Source organism: Cyanistes caeruleus, chromosome Z (assembly GCF_971803275.1).
Source record: "Cyanistes caeruleus chromosome Z, bCyaCae1.hap1.1, whole genome shotgun sequence".
Taxonomy (NCBI): Eukaryota; Metazoa; Chordata; class Aves; order Passeriformes; family Paridae; genus Cyanistes; species Cyanistes caeruleus.
This window is the reverse complement of record NC_141732.1, coordinates 28,520,282-28,538,009: the sequence shown is the minus strand read 5'-3', so window position 1 is coordinate 28,538,009 and position 17,728 is coordinate 28,520,282. Positions and strand designations below refer to the sequence as shown.

At 41.1% G+C, this 17,728-nt stretch overlaps 1 long non-coding RNA gene across 1 annotated transcript; it reads right to left on the bottom strand.

Moving 5' to 3' along the window:
* Positions 1-10,812: 10,812 nt before the first annotated feature.
* LOC147648282 (uncharacterized) lies at positions 10,813-11,897 on the bottom strand. The gene is made up of 2 exons (XR_015281127.1): positions 11,766-11,897; positions 10,813-11,514 (listed from the first exon to the last, which is right to left on the bottom strand). It is a non-coding gene; the product is annotated as an uncharacterized LOC147648282 (long non-coding RNA).
* Between the last annotated feature and the right edge of the window lie 5,831 nt (positions 11,898-17,728).

Here is a 17,728-nt window from a genome sequence, read left to right as displayed (position 1 = left end):
AGAATGTATAATTTCTTCTGCATAAATGGCTACTCATAATCTGATGCTTCAGACTGCATTAAAATAAGATAGATTTATTAAGAGCCTGCATGATTCAAAGCTGTACAGACAATTTTGGTAGAAATAAGAGTGCCTTGTTTCCAAAGGCACTGGGAAATGGAAACAGTGAGTTTTGTGCTTGGCACAGGTGATCTGCCCCTGTCTGCAGTTAGCCTCAGCATATCAAATGAAGAAAGAATGTAGCAGGAGTCTTTTTAATTAATCTTCATGTTTACATTGGCCTTTTGATTCTTTGTATGCTCGAGTATGTGAATGTACAAAGGGGAGGCTGCACCTTAGTTAATATGTTATGTAGTGAGATTTTTGTCAGCCTAGCCTTTATGCTAGTTGTACTCACTGGTAATTTATTACAGACTTATTAAAAACTCCACTTTGAAGAAGGTAATGATTTTATTTCAGCTTTTTGTTTTGGTCTCTGTAGGCTTGGCTTTCTTAAAAACAATTTTAAGATCAGCATCAGCGAGATATCAAACAGAAACAAGAAATTACACGTGGACACTTGGCTTAGTCACAAGTTTTTCTAGCCATCTGCATTTAGTTGTGCAGATGTTACAATGAATGCTCCCCATATATCAAGTTATGTTGAGATATGTTACTATGAAGACTATAGCATGACTATTCCTTCTATGTTTTCCCCTTGGTTTTCTGTATATTACATGCATAAGCCAAAGCATGCAGAATCCACAAAGTGAATACAGTGCATTGTCCTCACCAGTGCTGCAATGTGGAAACATAGTCCAGATAGAAATAGCCTGATCATGACATTGCCTGTTATTTTGGTGCTCAACACTGAAAAGCTTTTGCTGCTATGAATGATGTAGATTAAGGAATCTGGAAAGATTACTTACCCCTACAGATGAACACAGTTTAGTTAAATGTAGCTGTACTGGCTAAATAATTAAATAATCCTTTTGCCACTATACAAAATTAGGTAACAGAGACTAACAAAAGGTTTATCATTGAAATGTCTTGCATGCAAGAAAAAGAAGAAGCTTGCTTTTAGTTGCATCAGTACTGGTCTGAATTGCTTTTACAAAGAGAACCACTGCACGCTGCTTTATAAAAGACTTTTCGTCTACAGTCCTATTTCAGCTGCTTTGTCTTCACACTGTGATATCACAGTAAAACTCCACAGAGCTGTTGGCATAAGACTGGTAATAAAAATCTGTTGATTCCTGTTCATTATCATAAAATATGTGCTGGAAAAGAACAAGTTAAGTGTTTCTCAAGAACATATGTTCACTAGCAGAAGATTGTGGAAGTGGTCTCTAAGCGCACCATATCAATCACCTGAGGAGAAGGGAAACACACTGTTATAAAAAGGAAGGGGGCAGATTATTTGCTTTTTTGCACAATTTTTAGCATCTCAGTGTGGGTGGAGAGAAGGGAATTCTGGTTCTTAGAAGAAAGCAACTCAGATTCCTGTGAACATTGCACTAAAAGAAGTTTAGGGTCATTCTAATGGTTTTCACTTCCCTTTTTGAAGTGAAAGTAATGAGGTGAGTATAGCTTCACTGAAAAACAGATCAGAACTCTCAAATTCGGTGGCCTTCTACCATGGAGTTATAGCAGTTATGGATGAAGGAAGAGTGATTGACATCATCTGACTTGGACTTGTGCAAAGCATTAGACATTCTTCCACATGACATCCTTGTCTCTAAGCTGGAGTTGATGGATAGAACACTTGGTGGATAAGGAATTGGCTGGATGGTTGCATTCATATAATTGTGATCACTAGCTCAGTGTCCGAGCAGAGAGCAGTGATGAGTAGTGTTCCTCATGGATGGCCATTGGTATCTTTGTTGGTGACACAGCCAGTGGACCCTCAGCAAGTTTTCTGATGACATCGAGGTGTATGGTACAGTCAACATGCTGGAGAGAAAGGGATGCCATCCAGAGGGACCTGGACAGATTTGATAAAGGGGCCTATGCAAATGTCATAAACTTCAACAAAGTCAAGTGCAAGGTGCTACACCTGGGTTGGGGCAATAAACACAGACTGGACCAAGAATAGATTGAAAACAGCCCTGAGGAGGACTTGGGGTAGATGAGAGACTGGATATGACCCAGCAATGTGTGCTGGCAGTCCATAAAGCCAGCTGTATCCTGGCTGTATCCAAAGCAGCGTGACCAGCAGGGAGAGGGAGGGAATTGTCTCTGCTCTTCCCTAGTCTGTTCTGCTCTGCTCTGGTGGGACCCCTCCTGGAGCACTGCACCCATCTCTGGGTCCTCAGCATAAGGGCATTGACCTGTTGGAATGGGTCCAGAGGAGAACCATGGCAATGAGCAGGGGCTGAAGCAATTCTTTTACAAGGACAGACTGAGAGGGTTGGGGTTGAAAAACCCAGGGATAAGAAAGCTCCAGGGAGATATTGTAGCATCTTCCAGTACCTAAAGGGCCTACAAAAAGGCTGGAGAGAGACATTTTACAAGGGCATGTAGTGACAGGACAAGAATGAATGGCTTCAAGTGTAAAGAGGGTAATCTTAGGTTAGATACTAGGAAGAAATTCTTTACTGTGGGGGTGGGAGGCACTGGAGCAGAGAAGCTGTGGATGCTGCATCCCTGGAAATGTTCTAGTCCGCATGGGGCTGTGAGCAATCTGATCTAGTGGAAATTGTCCCTGCCCATGGCAGAGGTGTTGGAACTAGATAGTGTTTAAGGTCCTTCCAACCCAAAACATTCTATGATTCTACATGTCTGGAAGTACTAAGAAAACTCACCATCAGCTTGTTTGTGCATGTGGAACTGAGGTATTCTGAAGGGTTTAGCTGTGAACCTGAGGGCTTCAGTTTTCTGGGGTTCTTGTAAACAGCTTCTTTACACCAAAAGTGGGAAACAGAGGAGCTTGGATATGGCCAGACACAGTAGGATAGACAGCTGTACTTCAGAATCCAAATCTCAATATAAGATTATGCAACAAGTAAATTGTCGTTTAGGGAGGATGTGCAGAAACCTGAAGTCAAAGAGATCCCAGATTAGAGCCTGGAAGGTGATGCTGACTGAGGATTCAGGAGTGCATTGCCTTACCAGCAAAATGGTGAACACCTAACTGGGGGTGCTGCCAGGTACTATCACAGGCCATAGTTGTCAAGTCCCAGCTCACAGACAGATCCCTGTGGTCAGACCTTTGGGCTTGCAAAGTGTCCAATGGAAATAACTGCACATTTCTTATAATAAAGCCCACTGAAACCAGTGAAACCAGAGAAACACAGATTCTCTTTGGCTTAATGAGAAGTAATATTTTATAATCCTGTGGTGTCAGTTAGGTAACAAAGAAAACTGCTTTACCAGCTTCTCCTGGGCTTCGAGTTGTGTTGTATTTTGTCCCCTTGTTTTAGGTTAGTTTTAACACATATTATATCTGGTTGTAGATTCATTTTTTTTCAACCCAATTACATACAGGAACCACAGTTTTATATCATCCTTTTGTGTAAGGCTTTGGGTTTTATTTTAATAAGCTTAATTACTAATATTTCAGTGAAGTTGTTTATTTCAGTCCTGATCCTGTGTATTTGAATATGCTTATCTTTTATTTCTCATGATCCAATAAGTATTTGTTAGTAAAGAATACTCATAAACCTAAGTCATTGCTTCAAGCATAAAGCACCACAGCTTTCTCTATTCACTGTGTTTCACTGTGACTTATTATTAGCTGACTTCCTTTGCCAAAAATAAATCATGTTGTTTATTTTTGACAGTCCTGCTGGTATTTGATATTATTTCACTGTGGTAGGGCTGTCTTTATGTTTATTCTAAAAAACAAGGTTTCTTAGTTTGTTTTGAATTCCTCTTCTCCTGAATTTCTAATTGATATTTTTTGAAGTGGCTTGGCTTATGTCCTTGTTTTGGAAAGTTTTATTTCTATTTTTTTTTTTTTGTGGTTATTTGTTTTGTTTGTGGGCTTGTTGCTTTGTGGGGTTTTTTTTAATTTTTCTGCTTTATTACTGTTTTTCAAATAATGTTCAGATAAGTGCTGCAGACAGCTTAGAACATATTCTAACAATTTTTCTTTGACCTATTCATTAGAATACCACATAGATCAGAAGATAGCAATTCTGATTGCTGGCACATTTCCTGTCTTTTCCCTTTGATCTATAAAATAACTACTATATAAGATGGCCTCTCAGGCAATTCTTTGTAAAGAAAGTGTGCCTTTCCCCAGAGAGGATTCTGCATGGATCAGAAGGCTGAAACTGTTGACCTCACCCAGTGGAAGTGTTCACAGCCTGAATTTTCTCTGGAACTGTGGCTGGAAGAGTTGACAGCTGTGTGGATGTGTAGTAATAGGAAACACTTGGCTGATCTAGCAGTGCTTTGCCTATCACTAGGGAGAACTTTGTCTAGTATTAACAAGAACATCTCTTAGTTTAGAAACACCCACTCCTGGTGAACCACTGTTAACCTTCTGCAACGGTGCTGCACGGTGCTTCAAATGGCTGTGGACATTTCACACACAGAATTATGTGTCTGTGTGTTGTAGAGGGGAGTGTTTTTCTTCGCAGTAACTTGTTCTCACTTTCTTCTTGGAAAAAATGAAACTGGTACAGGCAGTTTACTTCTCTGCCTGATGCCCTACCTCACTAAGGTAATTAGCTTTATTTGCTCAGCTTTGCATGCTTAGAATAAAATTAGGCTATTTGTTTAAGTGACAGATGTCAGGATAAATTCTATATTGGCCTGTACTTAGCTGAATGCAGTTACTAATTGGGTCACTGGTTGATTTACACAACAGTAGGATTACATATGATGCCATTTCATCATGGAGTAGTGCTTCTAATTTTTATAGCATGAGCATATGTTGATACACAAAAATAAGAAAGATCTAATACTCAGAATCTGCAGGAGTGCTACAAAGGAGTGATTTCACTTAGAAAAAAAGTGTGTTAGAGACCAACTAGTTTACTGCTCCTGCAGCCTTTTCTTGTGCACATATTTTTATTCTCATTCTCACTGTTTGGAAGACCAAATTTAAGACAAGCACAAACACACATATACATATATAATGCACAGCACCAAGCAAAAGTTTATCTTCCTCCTGACTGAGTTTGATGAATTGCTCAAGTTTGCGGTGTACTTGTACTCAAGTTTGAGTTTCACTTTCAATGAGGAATTCAGGACTGGATCTTAACAGGGCTGAACAATTTGGTAGCTAGAAAATTGCTACATTTGCTTCATTTGAAGCAGTAAAAGCAATAGAAAACTCCGGTAATCTAATCATTACCTGATCCCTGTTGTTTTATATAGAGTAACAAGGCTTTGAAAAAATGTATCAGCTGAACTAAGACATGCAGAATGAAAGTTTTAGTAGCATCATCTTAGGAAGAAAGGTAGTCGACTCTGCTATTTGCACAGTGAGTCTGGTATTATCAGTGCAAATCTGCAGAAGTATACGGAGACATGAGAAAAGCCAAAATGACAAAAACTCAGTTACTGTAGGAGCTAAGCCTCTAGCCACAAGTATTCTTGTTCATGGATGACTGACTTAGAATTGTTCTGAGTTACTACAAAGATTTTTATCCAGTGAGTGACTCAGTATCAAGTGGTAAATTGTAAAGGATTGATCTTCCCTCTGCTGTTTAAGGATTTAAGAGCTACATGGGAAAATTCCAGCCCACTTGATACTTGTGGCAACTTGTTCAGTCACAGACTGAAGCATAATCCTTACACGTCTGTTTTCACTGGATATTAATTCAAGTGACTGGCACACAGACAGAGACAGGCAGTAATAGACAGATTGTGAAGTTGCTGAACAACGCTATATTTATCTCTGTGTATTGCTTCGATATATGAGACCATGTTTCATGGTTCATAGGGATGCCCTACACAGAGATGACATGTATGATAATTTCCTAGGTAATTGTAGAGGCTGTGTGAGACAGGGCTGTGTCTGTCATTTAGGAAACATGCAGAAGTGGTAAGTTCAGTGGACAGGTTGACTGACTGAACAAAAGATGTGCTATTGCTTTAATTTATATTCCTAGCAGGGTCAGGACCAAAAGTTCCAGCAATATTCAGAAAGTTAAATGGAACGTGGACTGCGAGCAGCTTTGAATTACGGGAGTTGTGGTTAAGCTGAAACATTGCCTGCAGCATTTGCATCCCTGTTGGAAAGAAGTCACATCTGCTAATGTGCAGCTACTGCAGTACGAGGCCCAGTGTATTGAAAGTAAACTGCGTGAGTTCGGCAGTTGCTGTGGAAGCAGGAAAGGAAAAGTCCCTGGCCCTTACAGAAGATATGAAGGAGGTAACTCCATGTAGGAACCCTCTCAACAATCCAAGCTTAGGAAAAAGAAATTATAGTTGTGAATATTTGAACACATTTGAAAGCTGAGATAATTTATTTCTTATCACAGAGAAATGATCAGAAGGAAGATTTTAAAATAAATCATCACTGTTTGAATGCAGGTAACTGAGAACAGCTGTTGGAAACATCCACCTTAAGGTGATGGCTGCCTTTACCCCTCAGCAGAATGTGTGTAGTTTGTCTTTACATAAACTCTCATGACCTATTGTTGGTATTGCAGTGGAAACCAACCTATTTGTATACCTCTACAAGCAGTGCTTATTCTTTGCTTTCTCTTGCCCTTTTATGCTTTCTCAGTCAGGTGCTCATGGCAGAGATCCTAGATCCTGCTGCCACCTGAATATGTGGAGGTGCCCATGTCTCCTCCAGCCAAAGACCCATGCCAATGTGGCAACAAAGGGAGAGAACTCTTCCTACACCAAAAGCAAGGCTGATGAGAGTACATCTTTCTGAGTTCAGGAGGCCAGTGGTTTTAAATTAGATTGATTTGACTGATTATGAGAGACGCCTCAACCCCAGTGTGTGCGAACACCTGCAGTAACAAATCTACTATAGACAAGACACCCAGTCAGTCATGGATGATGACCCCAATGGCAGGCATACTTGGAGTGACTGGAAAAGCAGCTCTCCTCTCTAGAGGCCGCTTAAAAGGCTACTTCAGGGGCTCCCATCTTTTCTGAAACACTGCAATGAGATTATCTGTGTGGGATATTTTTAAAAAATGTGACAGAGTAATGCTTTGATTCAATGCATGATCTGTGTGGCAGATCCCTCCAACTACCATTAATGCTATTTTTCATCAGAAGGGCAGTGGTGTGGCAGACAGGAGCAATTTCCTTGTTAGTTTCCTCTTTTAGAAAAATCTTTCCTTTGGAACATGCCTCATGGTAGTGATTGCCAAAAGAATCAGTCTGCAGTCTTTGCTATGCTCTTTTTCAAAGTCCTTTCTTCACTGCATACCACTCAGCCTGTATTAACCCTTTCTTCCACTGAAAATCCTTTAACATCTGAATTACCTTTTCTTATCCTTACCCTTTAGCAAAGTGCAAATAGACTAACTAATCCACATTCATTTCTATTAACATACTTACCAAGGGTGAATAAACCCTATGGAAGTCCAAAAATAACATGAAATAGTGCAAAGATCTTATATTTTCATCTTCTCAACTGGGGCCAAACACACTTGCAGAGAGGACTAACTGGGACTCAGCTACATTTTTCTGTTCTGTAGCTCAGCTCTCAGCTGAGCTTTTTATTTGTAACTCTTCATATAGTGTTGCCTATAGTTCTATTTCAGGAGGAGTGTAGTCAATAAAACCAGAATGCAATTCTCAGTCAGGTTTCAGAAACATTTGGTAAATACAGCAGTATTCTTCTCTGTGACTTTTTACAGATTGTTTGCATTGTTTCTTCTTTTCCACCCCATGGTTAAAATTGTGTGCTAACTATAAAATACAAATTATTTTTTCTAAAGGAGATGAGCTAAGTTTTAAGGTGGCAGTTAGGTAGGTATCTCTGGTTCTGATGCTGGAAACAATGCACAGAAAATATTTCATTTTCAGTATCTCTGCTCGACAGATTGTAACTTACTATACTATCACTGCAGAAATAAACCACCTGTTAGGAAAAGAAACAGCATGTTTCTTGAAACTAAGTTAAACTATGAAACTAAGTTTCTCTTTGGTTCTAGCATTTAATTTGACTTTGTCTTCTTTTAAGTAAATTATTAATAACATCTTCATTTTCAAACATTTATTCTTTATAACATATATTATAACTGTGGTTCTCACCCATATTTCAGATCTGTTAACCCCATGGAATGACTAATTAATTCTGTATTCTGGTACCTATCTTCTCTACTGCTGTGAAAGGTACACTGTTGCATTTTTGTTGTCAATTCCTAATAAATTAGAAGCTTTGATTTTCAAGTTATCAAAGAGAAAACCGTACAGAGAATCTTTAACGAATTAAAAACTCATTTGCTCTCTGTGTTTAGGATGGCTAGTAAGTGTCATTTTAACTTACTTTTCTAAATTTTAATGCAAAAGTCAGATAGTCTTAATCCTTTGTCCAAGGAATCAGGGAAGAAAGCATTGTACCCTCCTCCTTGCATACGTGCCTGAAGACCAAGGATGCAACAACTCTGATAGCATTACACTGACAGTTCATTTCAAGATATAAGCAAAGGAGGTGTTCTGTTGCTTTTTTGGAAGTTTGACTCTATTTTTTAATGTTAGTGGAATGTTTTGAAGAGAAGTAGCCTTCCCTTAGCCCTTCACTCCCTCGCTTGGATTTTTTTCTCTGACATAGCTGACGGTTATGCTTTTGTATGAAGAGGCTGAGGAACAGAAATGGTAAAGTAGGAAAGTGGAATTCTCTCCAAGTATTAGAGCAATTTGCTACAGTACTACACTTGTAAGAGTCAGCTTTTTAAAACAAGTAGGAATGACACAAAAGATCTGCAGTGTGAAGCTGAGATTAGGCTATATATGCTGTACCTGTACCAGAGGCTCCTGAGGACAGCAGTGGGACAAGTTGTGCTCCACCTGTTTCCATAAGTAAACATCCTTGCAGGTGATACAGGTTGCAGCAACCAGAACAGAGTCAATTGTGGCCAAGTGCCAGCTTCTTTTAATGCAGCTTTTATTTCACAAAAATTTCTTGCTATACATTTAAATCAAAAGCATTCTGCTATGCAGCGTATTTTTTTACAGTCCATTTGCCTGGTGGAACATCAATATTGTTACAAAACAGCCTGAGAGAGTTGCATAGGAAATGGCAAATGGTAATGCTTTTTCAAAATGCAACCAAAGAATATCCTATATATGAATCCAGAAAATCTGTATAAAATTTCTGAGTCTGATAGCAGCTTATCCTACTATGATTCCTATGAACCAATTAATTCTGTCATATTGGTAAAATGTTTCTGTTCTCATAATCTTGAAAAGAGAAACTCTTAGCTTTATGAGTGTCTGTGAGATGTTAGAAACACTGGATGAAAAGATGTGCTTAAATGCTAGCAGGATTAGATACTACGGATGTAGTCTTCAGCTACTTGTACAATTTGGACTTTCCTTATTTACTGTGTCAAAACAGAAAATTATCTTTATCACAGAATGATGGGATGATTTATGTTGGAAAAGACTTGAAAGCTAGTGCAGCCCACTGCCATAGCAGAGGTTGTGGCCTGCTATGCTCACTCCAGCAGCTCCTTCTCTTGTTAACAACCCCAGAGCTGGAGGCAGCACTGCAGGTGAGGCCTCACCAGAGCACAGCAGAGGGACAGAATCTTCTCCCTCACCCTGCTGGCCATTCTGCTTTGGATGTAGCACAGGACACTTATTGCTCTTTGGGCTGAACTGCAAATTGTTGGGTCACGTCAAACTTCTCAGCCACCAACACCCCCAAGTTGCTCTCCTCAGGGCTGCTCTCAATTAATTTCTGCCCAGCCTGTGTTTGTCTTTGGGACTGCCCTGACCCAGGTGCAGCACCTTGCACTTGGCCTTGCTCAGCTTCATGAGGTTTGCATAAGCCCACTTCTCAAACCTGTCAAGGTCCTTCTGGAAGGCATCCCCCTGCTCCAGCATGCTGACTGCACCACACAGCTAGGTGTCATTGGCAAACTTGCTGAGGGTGCACTCAATCCCACTCTGTGGCACCAACAAGGGTGGTCAAAAACCACTAGTCCTAACACCAATCCCTAAGGAATGCCACTCAATCTTTTAATATGAAATAGTTTTGTATGATCCTTTCCCTAGATTTCATTGGTTTAGTCTATTAAATACACGAGGCAAAGCCAAAACAATTATCAGATATCTAGCTTAAAAGTTTCTCTTGGCTTCAGCCAATATATGGAGAATGAATGTAATGAGATTTTACCAAAAAAAAATAGGTCTTATATATTCACTACTACTTTATCAAAGTCATACTCTTTAGCTGTTGAATGTATGACTTGTCTCCTGGCTTCAAATTAATAATAATTAAGTCTCCCACTAGGTTGTTGGATTTTTTTAAATAATGGAAGGCTTTCCTTTATCTGCTGATTAGTAAGAAAAAAGGAAGAGACTTTGATGTTCTCTCCTTGGAATTGTTGCAATATTTTCAGCTTAAGCCTCCTGACCTGATTCATAAGTGTTCAAGTCAAGAACGATTAAACTTTTCTCATAACTTAAAAACAGCTCTCTACTGCTTGGTCCTTCTAAGATTCTTCTCTTATCTTCAAGGTCAGGTAAAAACATCAAGGGTTTAAAAATATGCTCTGTCTGTGAGATAGGTCACGATGACCTTGTGCTCTCCCCCTAGAAAAACTGCTCTTGTATTTCTTCTTCATTTAAGCTCAGACTGAGAATAAAACAGCACAAAGTGCCTCCAGCAGCTTTAAAACTGATGGATGTTACCTAATTTTCAAGCTGTTTCAAATATCATTTATTTCTTTCTTTGATTAGTTTTAATAATATTTTTGCAGGATGCTATTACTCCAGACTGATGTTCTCTGGCTTACAAATTTTTTTTTGTTTAGAATTTCATGCCTACTGGCAAGATCTGCTGTCTGCTTTATTTAAGAAATCACGAAAAATCTCTTCTGCAGATTAATTTTCTGCTGTTGCATTGTCCTCATTATGTTAAGCTGAGGAACTTTTCTTTGTTGCAGCAGTACATGCACGAAATTTGATATATTCGGGGTATCTTCTATGTGTCAATGTGGCAAGGAGATGTTTCTAGACTGGCATCCCTAAACTGCACACTTTGTTTCTCTTCTCTTTCTCTCCCTTCCTGTTGTAGGTAAAAACCCTCTAGGTCTGTCACGGTGTTTTTAAATGGCATGCTTTTCAAGCATGAAGTTGTTACCCCTGTGCTGTCTAGAGTACATATAGGCAATAGGGTGATTATTTTCACTGACTGCTAGGTGAAGTCAGAGGAACCCCCTGCACTGAAGGGGGTTTTTACCTGCGAGTGTCTCGCTTCCCGAAATGCTCCGGCGACCGCCTCATCCTGACTACTCACAGGCGCCCCCGCGTGGTCAAACTCCGTGTCGTGCCCTGCTGCTCCCGGCTCCCTGAGGGACAGCGGCGAGAACAGAATGGTCTGGCCAGCCATCGTGCCCTCCCTCCTCAGGGGATCTTCACAGAGTCGCGGCAGGTTCTGAGCTGGAAAGGATCCACAAGGACCATCGAGCCCAGCTCTTAAATGAATCGAACACACGACTTCAGCGTTATTAGCGCCACGCTTTAACCGAGCGAGCCAGTGTTTCCAGCCCTCCCCCAGCTTCCACCTATCTTCCAGAGCAGAAGTTCCCTCCTCAAAGCCAACTGCAAAGACCTTGGGGGCAAATGAATAAACAAACAAACAAACAAACAAACAAAAACAAACAAACAAACAAACAGCGACCAACACTCACCATATGTGCTCCTTTTATTTTTCAGGCTGGCAGTGAGACTCATAGGTTTTATAAATTCCATTGACTTGCACAGTATGACCAACATAGAAGAATATGAAAGAGGGGGACTTGCCTGTAAGCACTGAAGTCATGCTGTAAACAGAAAACGCAGACAAGTAGATCTTAAAGAGACACAGATTTAAAAATTCCCTAGAGAAGACAGAAAATTCTTAACAAAGGTGAATTGCTAACACACGGTCTCTTTTAGCAAGGGAAGCTATTCCATGTAGAGGTAGTCTTGTGCACTTTATTTGTGAGCACAATGGTCCTTCCATACCTCACCATACCATGTCATGCCATGCCACATCATATCCATAAACATGCCATACCACACCACACCACACCATATATTCTTCATTCATGCCATCAAGAGGAAAGCTGCTTGAATGACACTAAAAGCTCTAATGAGGTTGTCTGCTGTTTCTATTTTACAGCTCTTTAGCTATAGTTTCTGAAGATTTCATACATGGCTACTGAACTTCATTTGTCTCAATCATTAATTCCTTTCAACCAACTCAAATTTTAGACTATGGAATGTATAGGAAGAGGTTTCCATTGCAGCAAGATCATAGAAATCCTTTTTTATGGATTCAAAAGTTGTTTAGAATTGATAATGAGATAGCTTGCAGTGGAAAATATGGTTCCTAACTAGATAACGAATTCTGGTAGAATTCTGTGTTTTAGCTGTTGTTATCCTGACTCAGGATATTTGCTATTCCACGTTTTTGTTTGCACAGTAATAATCAGAGGACACGTGCAATTAAGCCAGCTGTTTCTGAGGAAAAATATAACTGAGCTTGACACTGATCATCCCAGTGTAACATAATATCTGAGTCAGCTGCATGGTTAAGGGAGGCACCATGGGCACTGATGTAGGTTAGAGGTCTCCGGGAGAACCACACCCAGCTGAACATCAGAGGAAGTTCTCAAAAGCAGCAGGTGGCAAGGAGATGTTTCTAGAAGGACAGAGGATATCCTACAAATGATAATGCTTTACCCAAATAGTTTGATTTGTCCATTGAGTAAATTCTTATATGACTAGCTGTAAAGACTTTGCTGACTTCTGATAAACCAGATCGACAAACTGAAGAAGTAAAATAATGTAGTAGTGTTACTGTTGAAGGCATGCACATTCATGGTATACTTTCTGTTCTGCACAAAGATCCATGTATACTCAGCTTTATGTACCCAGCTTCCGTTATTTATTTCCTACTGTTACAGAACAAAATATAACTTTCTCTATTGTTTTGGTTTTGCTATTTTGTTTAGATTTTGCTGTGTTTTGTGGGTTTGTGGTTTTGGTTGGTTGGTTTTTGGGTCTTTTTTGGTTTGTGGTCTGTTTTTTTTATTTTAAGAAAGTTGCAGAATTCATGTGGGTTAACTTGAAGAAAAAAGACATAATTTCCCTGGTTGCATTTCCCATTCTGGTTCATAGAGGACCACACAGTTTTATACCAGTACATCTGAATGACAGGTACCCTCATGAGTTGGAAAACACAGGAAGAGACTAGGAATGCTTCAGCTGACAATGGAGGAGGTTTCTTCTTTTCTTCTGTTTGTAGTTTGTCCGTCACCTTAAACATGGAGGAGTAGGGGTCTTCAATAGAAAAATCATGGCGTATAGAGCTGGCACATGAGAACATCAATCCTATCTCTAGGTGCCCTAAGTGGTCTTTTGTTTCATTTGCTCTGTATAGATCAGGAGATGCCAGACTATGATGTCCTGGACAAGCTTCACAGTTCCACAGGTGACTTTCTTTGAGCCCACACATTTTCCATCACGGAAAGGTCCTCATAATGCCCTGAGTAACATTGCAGGGGCACCTGACAGTGGTGCTTTGTGCTGCCTTCTCTAAGCCTCCTTATATTTTTGCCTCTGCCCACTGCGATGTGTCACTTAGAGCTGCAAAATATGCATTCACCTGTGTGCAAAATAAGTTACTCCTCTCTGTGAGAGCCATGTTGTGGATGCACATGCAGAACACTGGTGGTCACAGACAGTGAGGAATAGCTGATAATTATACAAACTTGGACCAATTTGGCTAGATTTTGATGTGATTAACCAGATCATGCATAACCAGATCAAAGTTAATCTCCTATCAGATAGCTTAAAAAAGAACCTGAGCTGGAAGATTTTCACTTCCTCCGCTATTCTGACTTAAGTTAAGGATAATCAAATACCTTGGACTGTTCCAAGAAAGCTTGGAGTATGGTGTACAGGCAAAAGAAGGAAAAAAGACAATCTTAAAGTGTACTAAGCAGTGATAATGCTGGTCAAAATGTGAAACCAGTATCAGGCCACAAGCAAGGGAATAGAGATGAATTATGTAAGTAATGAGTAAAACAAGATTTCAAACATTCTTTTTATTGAAAAAATGGAATTTTGACTAAATAGTACTATAGTTTTGGGAGTTTCTCTTGGTTGGAAGAGATGCAAATGCTTGATACGGTAACTAGTCTCCGGCCTGTGCCTATATCACTGCTAAAAAGAAATCCTAAAAAAAACCACTACCATGAATCCTGATGAACTGGTAAATTAAATATGCTAGTAACTAAGTTACTGTAATGTATTCATGAAACTGCTTTGTTTTTCCCATTTTGGTAACATATATAAAACTTTACAATATGCAGTACAAGTTGTTATTATTTTCATCCTTGTGAGCTGAAAATGTCATCTTGCTGTGTTAAACAGACTGCTTTTGAGGGAGTGGTGGAAACAATGCTGTCTATAGAAATAGCTGTTCCCCAGAAGATCCTCTGAAAGTAGATGCTTAGCTGTTTAAAACATTGGTAGAAGAAATGTATTGCAATTTGCAAATTCCAGTTCTAAAAACCTCTGCAATCTTCTATAATTCAGTTCAAAGTCCTGACCCTGAACAAACAAATGTTGTGCCAGGCACTTGATATCTTAATTTCCTGCCACTGAACCATCTCTGCTACAGTCATTGTAGAGGGGCTAACATGAGTCACTAAAAGCACATGTACTGCCCCTGGAGTGGCTCTTGTAGCTCTAGTGGAATTGAATAGACTTCTGTTGTCTCCAGAGTACCTGGAAGCCCGTAACATACATTCACAGTGGTTGGTGTAACGTCTCTTAAATCAGTAGAAATGTACCCAATTAAATGAGCTTATGTAAGTCTATACCAAAAACAAAAAGGTTTCTCAGGTGGAAAGGAAATTAAGTAACTGAAGCTTTTCTTCTTTCCTGAAAACAGTGCACTCCACCGACTGTTTGTTCAATGGCAAGATGAGAGGAAGATTCAGCTAAAATCTAGTATTCCCCAAAGACATATTCCTAAACAGTCTCAGTGAACAGGTAGTATGGATGCTAGCTTTGGAGCAGGCTGCAGGCCCATGGCCTCTCAGTCCTGCCTGAGAAGCTAGCCTGAGAAATTCATAGGAGGATTTCAAAACAATCCTCAGAGACAGAAAACAATTGCCAGGTGCTGTTTGTCCTCTTGTTTTCCTTGCAGGAGAGAGTCAGGGGGGTAGTGAGCCCCACTGACCAATGATGGTGATGTAGCACTTTGCTAACCAATAAGAGTTTCTTTTCTGTACCTTCCACGTACCAGTCTATAAAACAGGCCTGAAGTAATAAACCAGAGAATTCTCGTGTTGTGACTCCCTTGAGAGTCCATGTCGTTCTTTTTAGCCGTTCCCAATCAGAACGACAAGGTAGTGACGATTTTCCCATGAGAATTAATGGAACTGAATTTGAAAAAGCATGTAAACACATACATTACACACTACACAAAGGACAGGGCCAAAGACACCTGCAAAAGTGTTGGGACTGTCCTATAGAGAACACACGGTGTTTTCAGAGCCAGTTGCTGGCCTAAAATATCATCTCATTGTCTTCAGGACACTCAGGGCCCAGCTGACAGTGCTCACTAGGACCTTGTTCACCACCTCCTTCTGCAGGACTGCATTTCCTCATGCCCTCCCAGGGTGCAGCCCCGGCTGCGGGCTGGCAGTGAGGTGCAGCTGGCAGAGGGAGGCACTGGCGGAGCGCCTGAGCCAGGGCCAGCGGGGGCAGCCGGGCAGGCGTCGCTGCAACGCGGCACGGCGCAGCGGCGCAAGAGGCTGATGGGGAAAACACTAAATTAAAGGAGTAGTTCCTGGAAGAGAAGGGCGCTCCACGTTCTCCTGCGAGTAGCTGCGGGGTCAGGAGCTAGCTCCAGGTGGATGCTGCTCCATCGGAGGGGAATGCATTTGGGAGGGCAGAGGGGTGTCCTTCCCCGCTGCGCCCCAGGACCGTGGGGGTTTCTGCAGTGCAGAGAGCAGAGCACAAAACTTCTTTATGTATGTATTATCACTGCCACTTGAGATGTTTGGTCTCCTCCAGAGGACTCCGGTTTCCAGTGCTGGAAACAGCCTTTGCTTCCATGGCCTGGTGTGTGCCAGCACTTCTGCCAGCACTTCTGCTACTCTTCAGCTGCCAGATCTGAGCAGATTGATAATAATCTGGGGTCAGCAGTCCAGCAGTCAGGGACTGAGTGGTGACCAACTCAGATGCCATGATGGGGGTAGCAAGCAGACACTGCCCAGTGGAGCCTGAAGCTTTTGGGCACAGCCCCTGGGACTGGTGGCACTGGTAGGTAGTTAGACCTTGTGGAGCCTCAGGCTGATGGCCATGCTGATGGCTCAGCTGAGCGCAGCTGCTGAGCACAGTCCAATGTGCAGGCTGGACTGGGAGTGGTCACATTACAGCCCACTGGTGCTACCCCCTGGCTAGAGCCACCCTTTGCTGTGCTACCATAATGCCCAACATGGGATAAGCCAGCTCCTCTCTTTCCCTCCTTCAGCAGCCCGTGGCCCTTCTGCCTGGTGAGAAAGGAACCTATCTAATTGTTTTTCAAGATTCCAGGGACTGCAGGGCAGATGTGAATTAGTTTTATACCACAATTCAACTGCCTTACCTCATCAATATCTGCAATTATCCGAAGGGAGGATGCCAAGAGAATGGATCCAGGCTTTTCTCAGTGTTACCAAGCAATAGACCAAGAGGCAAAACTGATGAACTGGAATTTCCACTCGAATATGAGGAACTCTTTTACTGTGTCCTTGACTGCACACTGGAACAGGCTGTCCAAAAGGTTGAAGAGACTCCCTCACTGAAGATATTCAAGAATCATCTGGACTCAATTCTGTGCTCTAGGACAAAGCTGCTTGAACAGGGAGGTTGGACCAGATGACCCAATGTGGTCCCTTCCAAACTAACCTATTCTGTGATTCTGTGAACTGTGATGAAAGCAATACAGATGTGACCTTCTCAATGCAGGTCATAAGCAATTTCAAACAAGCACAGGCTTTAAAAGTTGGGCTTCTAAGTTAATCAAGAAATAAATCCTAAGTCTTGCAACCTTCTCAGCTTGCTCAGAAGAGTGAATGATGCAGATTCTGGGCAGTTCTTTTGGCCACCAAGAATAAACATTTTAAGAGGTTGGTCCATCTGGCTTTGCAGATGCTGTCACATGAAGTGGCAGTCATTGTTTGCACTTGGGAACTTACAAAGTGGAGGCATGCATCATTTTACTGGTGAGCTTAAATCTTTACCAGCCAAATGGAAGGAAGGGGAAATGACTGGCTGCAGGGATGTAGGGGGATAGGGGAAGAGAAAGAGAGCACATGAGCATGCATATGTGCAAGTGTACCTTTGCATAAGAAGGAAACCTACTTATCACTTTGTGTGGCCGTGCAGCCTAACTCAGTGCAATACAGAGGTATGAGAACACATGTAGGTAATTAACTCATGAAAGAAAAATATGAGTTATGAATGTACCTGGTCTAATTAAAGCTCTGTTAAAGTGACTACATTACCTCTACTTCTAAACCAGCTTAGTAAATTCAGCACAGCACTTCTAGCATTGATCTACAGAGTGCCATTTGCTCTACCCACCTTTTCCATGGGATATGTGCATAAT